Here is a 6,623-nt window from a genome sequence, read left to right as displayed (position 1 = left end):
TTAAGGGTCGTATCATCTTTAAGGAATGCAGTATCTTCAAGCGTCGTATCATCTTAATCAAGGGTCGTACCATCTTTAAGGAATGTACTATCTTCATGGGTCGTATCATCTTACTCAAGGGTCTTATCATCTTGCTCAAGAGTCGTATTATCTTCCTCAAGGGTCGGATCATCTTACTCAAGGTTCGTGTCATCTTACTCAAAGGTCGTATCATCTTCCTCAAGAATCGTATCATCTTACTGAAAGGTTATATCATCTTACTCAAAGGTCGTATCATCTTACTCAAGGGTTGTATCACCTTATTCAAGGGTTGCATCATCTTACCCAAGTGAAGTATCATCTCACTCAAGGGTTGTATCATCTTATTCAATGTCGTATCATTTTATTCAAGGGTCGCATCATCTAATTCAAGGGTCGGATCATTTTATTCAAGGGTCGTATCATCTTATTAAAGGGTCACAACATCATCGAGGGTCGTATCATCACACTCAAAGATTGTACCATCGTACTCAATGGTCATATTATCTTACTCAAGGGTCGTATCATCTTCCTCAAATGTCGTATCATCTAACCTAAGTGTTATATCATCTTACTCAAAGGTCGTGTCATCTTACTCAAAGGTCTTATCATCTTATTCAAGGGTCGAACCATCATATTCAAGGGTCATATCATCTTACTCAGGGGTTTTATCATCTTACTCAAGGGTCATATCATCTTACTCAAATGTCGTGTCATCTTACTCAAGCGTCGTATCATCTTACTCAAATGTCGTATCATCTTACTCAAGTGTCGTATCATCTTACTCAAAGGTCGTAGTATCTTACTCAAAGGTCGTATCATCTTATTCAAGGGATGTATCATCTTACTCATTTGTCGTATCATCTTAACCAAGTGCGTATCACCTTACTCAAGGGTCGTATCATCTTATTCAAGGCTCTCATCATCTTATCCAAGTGTCGCATCATCTTAATCAAGGGTCGTATCATCGTACTCAAGGGTTTTATCATCTTTCTCAAAGGTCGCATTATCTTACTGAAGGGTCGTATCATCTTGTTTAGGGTTCGTATCATCTTACCCAAGTGTCGTATCATCTTATTCAAGAGTCGTGCCATCTAACTGAAGGGTCGTATCATTTTATTTAAGGGTTGCATCATCATACCAAAGTGAAGTATCATCTCACTCAAGGGTCGTATCATCTTAATCAATGTCGTATCATTTTATTCAAGGGTCGTATCATCATATTCAGGGTCGATCATGTTACCCAAGTGTCGTATCATCTTACTCAAGGGTCATTTCATCTTATTCAAAGGTCGATTCATCTTACCCAAGGGTCGTATCATCTTACTCAAGCGAAGTATCATCTTACTCAAGGGTTGTATCATCTTATTCAAGGGTTGTATCATCTTACTCAAGGGTCATTTCATCTTATTCAAAGGTCGATTCATCTTACCCAAGGGTCGTATCATCTTACTCAAGGGAAGTATCATCTTACTCAAGGGTTGTATCATCTTAGTCAGAGGTTGTAACATTTTACTCAAACGTTATATCGTCTTACCCAAAGGTCATATCATCTCCTTCAAGTGTCGTATCATCTTATTCAAGGGTTGCATCATCTCACTCAAGTGTCGTATCATCTTATTAAAGGGTTGTATCATTTCATTCAAGGGTCGTATCACCTTACTCAAGGGTCGTATCATCTTATTCACGGATCGTATCATCTTACCCAATTACAGCGTCATCTTACTGAAGATTCGTATTATCTTACTCAAGGATAATATCACATTATTCAGTGGTCATATCATCTTACCCAGGTGTCGTATCATCTTATTTAAGGGTCCTATCATCTTATTCAAGGGTTGTACCATCTTCTTCAAGGGTCGTATCATTTTACTCAAGGGTCATATCATCTTACTCAAGGGTCGTATCATCTTATTCGCTGTTCGCATCATCTTACTCAAGTGTCTTATCATCTTACTCGTGTCATATCATCATATTCAAGGGTCGCATCATCTTATTTAAGGGTCGGATCATCTTATTTAAGGGTCATATCATCTTACTCAAGGGTCATATCATCTTACTCAAGGGTCGTATCATCTTATTCGCTGTTCGCATCATCTTACTCAAGTGTCTTATCATCTTACTCGTGTCATATCATCATATTCAAGGGTCGCATCATCTTATCTAAGGGTCGGATCATCTTATTCAATGGTCATATCATCTTACTCAAGGGTCGTATCATCTTACCCAAGTGTTGTATCATCTTATTCAAGGGTCGTATCATCTTACTCAAAGGTTGCATCATCTTCTCAAGGGTCGTATCATCTTACTCACGGGTTGTATCGTCTTACTCAAGGGTCGTACCATCTTCATGGAATGTACCATCTTCAAATGTCGTATCATCCTGTTCAAAAGTCGTATTATCATACTCAAAGGTCATATCATCTTACTCAAGGGTCGTATCATCTTACTCAAGGGCCGTGTCATCTTATTCAAAGGTCGCTTCATCTTAACCAAGTGTCGCATCATCTTACTCAAAGGTCGTATCATCTTATTCAAGGGATGCACCATCACACACAAGTGTCGTATCATCTTGCTCAAGTGTCGTATCATCTTACTCAAGGGTCGCACTATCTTATTCAAGGGTTGGATCATCTTATTCAACGGCCTTATCATCTTATCAATGGGTCGCACCATCTTCTTCGAGGGTTGTATCATCTTACTCAAGGGTCGTATCATCTTATTCAAGGGTCGTATCATCTTACCCAAGTGTTGTATCATCTTCTTCAAGGGTCGTATCATCTTCTTCACGGGTCGTATCATTTTACTTAGGTGTCGTATCATCTTATTCAAGGGTCGAATCATCTCACCCAAGGGTTGTATCATCTTATTCAAAGGTCATATCATCTTACTCAAGGGTCGTATCATCTTACCCAAGTGTTGTATCATCTTCTTCAACGGTCGTATCATCTTATTCAAGGATTGTCTCATATTGCCACCGAGTCGTACTGTAGTGCACAAGGATCTCATGCCCCACCTGTTCCCTCACTAAGTAATATGTCTCATACCAAACTACATTTATTTGTTTGGTTTGGCTGGTAAGATTTGTTAGTCACTCATTTAGTAAGTCAAACATTCTTGGGGTTTCAGTCAAAGGTTATGAGGTAATGAGTTGACGTCTCGTGTCAAGGTTTATGAGTTGGCAGCATGTAAGTCGTCGTTACTGTAGGAAGGATGATAATCTGTCAGTAAGTACTGGGTGGATGGGGAAGGTGTCAAGTGTTATCTTCATGCGTAATCGACTGACGGTTTACGAGACAGGAACAGTAGGCGTTAGTATCTTTCTTCTGACTTTTTGCCATCCGTTTCCGTGCTTTTCTCCTTTCCTCTGTCTTTTGTATTCTCTCCCTTCAACCTCCCCTGACATCCCTTACCCTTGACCTGCTCTGCCTGTCTCCCTGGTCCACAAGCCTGAAATTCATCCAGAAGGCCATTGTATCCTGGCATGTGCAGTTGTTTTAAAGAATGTTAAGATTTTCGATTTTTTATTCAGCCAGAGTGTTCAGCCAGAGGGCCAGAACAGATTATACGTTAGTTTATTAAAAAGTGGCAAATAACAAGAAAATGTTTTTGATAACACTTAAACATTGACGTGTGTACAAATTATGACAAAAATTCTAGAAGAAATAATAAAACTTCTAACATGAATTCCTTACCATCCCGACCTCTCTTCAGGCACATTTTTGTCAACCTCTGAGCCCTTCCACTATACACACACACTGTCAACCTCTGAGCCCTTCCACTGCACACACACTGTCAACCTCTGAGCCCTTCCACTATACACACACACTGTCAACCTCTGAGCCCTTCCACTGCACACACACTGTCAACCTCTGAGCCCTTCCACTATACACACACACTGTCAACCTCTGAGCCCTTCCACTGCACACACACTGTCAACCTCTGAGCCCTTCCACTATACACACACACTGTCAACCTCTGAGCCCTTCCACTATACGCACACACTGTCAACCTCTGAGCCCTTCCACTATACACACACACTGTCAACCTCTGAGCCCTTCCACTATACGCACACACTGTCAAGCTCTGAGCCCTTCCACTATACACACACACACTGTCAACCTCTGAGCCCTTCCACTATACACACACACTGTCAACCTCTGAGCCCTTCCACTATACGCACACACTGTCAACCTCTGAGCCCTTCCACTATACACACACACACTGTCAACCTCTGAGCCCTTCCACTATACGCACACACTGTCAACCTCTGAGCCCTTCCACTATACGCACACACTGTCAACCTCTGAGCCCTTCCACTATACACACACACTGTCAACCTCTGAGCCCTTCCACTGCACACACACTGTCAACCTCTGAGCCCTTCCACTATACGCACACACTGTCAACTTCTGAGCCCTTCCACTATACACACACACACTGTCAACCTCTGAGCCCTTCCACTATACGCACACACTGTCAACCTCTGAGCCCTTCCACTATACACACACACACTGTCAACCTCTGAGCCCTTCCACTATACACACACACTGTCAACCTCTGAGCCCTTCCACTATACACACACACTGTCAACCTCTGAGCCCTTCCACTATACACACACACTGTCAACCTCTGAGCCCTTCCACTGCACACACACTGTCAACCTCTGAGCCCTTCCACTATACGCACACACTGTCAACTTCTGAGCCCTTCCACTATACACACACACTGTCAACCTCTGAGCCCTTCCACTATACGCACACACTGTCAACCTCTGAGCCCTTCCACTATACACACACACACTGTCAACCTCTGAGCCCTTCCACTATACGCACACACTGTCAACCTCTGAGCCCTTCCACTATACACACACACACTGTCAACCTCTGAGCCCTTCCACTATACACACACACTGTCAACCTCTGAGCCCTTCCACTATACACACACACTGTCAACCTCTGAGCCCTTCCACTATACACACACACTGTCAACCTCTGAGCCCTTCCACTGCACACACACTGTCAACCTCTGAGCCCTTCCACTATACACACACACTGTCAACCTCTGAGCCCTTCCACTATACACACACACTGTCAACTTCTGAGCCCTTCCACTATACACACACACTGTCAACCTCTGAGCCCTTCCACTATACACACACACTGTCAACCTCTGAGCCCTTCCACTATACACACACACTGTCAACCTCTGAGCCCTTCCACTATACACACACACTGTCAACCTCTGAGCCCTTCCACTATACACACACACTGTCAACCTCTGAGCCCTTCCACTATACACACACACTGTCAACCTCTGAGCCCTTCCACTATACGCACACACTGTCAACCTCTGAGCCCTTCCACTATACACACACACACTGTCAACCTCTGAGCCCTTCCACTATACACACACACTGTCAACCTCTGAGCCCTTCCACTATACACACACACTGTCAACCTCTGAGCCCTTCCACTGCACACACACTGTCAACCTCTGAGCCCTTCCACTACACACACGTACACTGTCTCTACTGCCTGAGGGACGGTCCTCCTACCAAGCTTATATCTGTGACCTCCAGTGAGGAATGCCCGCCCTCTGTCCTTCCTTTGAAACTTGAAACGCAAACTCTGAAACTCTGGGAGTTCTCATTAGTCATCCTTCTGTAGTGGTTCTCGTCGTTGCTTCGTTTCCGGCATGCCTCCAGCTCGTACTGACCGTATAGCAAAGTTATCTTGACCAGGATGAAGTCGTAAGTCGCTTCTTCTTGTGACGTCAGGGACAATGTCTACCCTTGTCATGAAGCTCTTCTCTATCTCCAAAATCCTACTTCCATTTGGGTCTTGCTGGGAATCACTGCAGAACTCTTCTTCGTAGTCAAACACGCCTTCATAAAAATGAACTGTGCTGAGTTGCCCTCCTTACTAATAAATCTTTCTTGTCCTTAACTAAAGTATATCCAACAACTTCTCTGATCCAACCTATCTCCTGCTCTTCGAACCTGGTCAATCTATAGATAGCTCTATGACTGTAACTAATCCTCCTTCCTTATCTCTCATTACTTATCGTCTTCCAAGTATGTTCCCAGCTTCATGTGGGCAAGGAGTATGACCCAGATAGCATACCTCCTCGAGTCCTAAAGAAGAATGCCCCTGGATTAGCTCTGATCCTTGCTCGTCCATTTCGTGTCCAAAAAAAAAATATCATTTTGGGAAACATGATCTGGTGCAATCCTTCCCGAAGAATAGGAGAACGCGATAAATCTTCCAACTATCGCCCCATTGTTCTTACCTCTCATGTCTCCTAAACATTGGAAACTCTTTGTCTCATTTTCTAAAACTCCTGCAATTCCATTCTCTTCTTTATGATCACCAAGACGGCTTTCGCGGTACAAGGCACTAGTAATATCTCCTATATCATTCATCTCTGGTTCTTTCAAAGATTTGGTGATTTTCTTGCTATGGTCCTCGACCTCTCAAAAGAGTTACAGGGCTCTCCCCACAAGAGGTTACGCAAAGAGCAACAAGTCATCTTTGGCAAGTCTGCATCACTGAGAGTAGAGTTTCCTCAAACTCCTTCTTACTCCAGAGAAGTTCATCATTTCA

Source organism: Panulirus ornatus, chromosome 6 (genome assembly GCF_036320965.1).
Source record: "Panulirus ornatus isolate Po-2019 chromosome 6, ASM3632096v1, whole genome shotgun sequence".
Lineage (NCBI taxonomy): Eukaryota > Metazoa > Arthropoda > Malacostraca > Decapoda > Palinuridae > Panulirus > Panulirus ornatus.
This window is presented reverse-complemented; position numbering follows the sequence as displayed.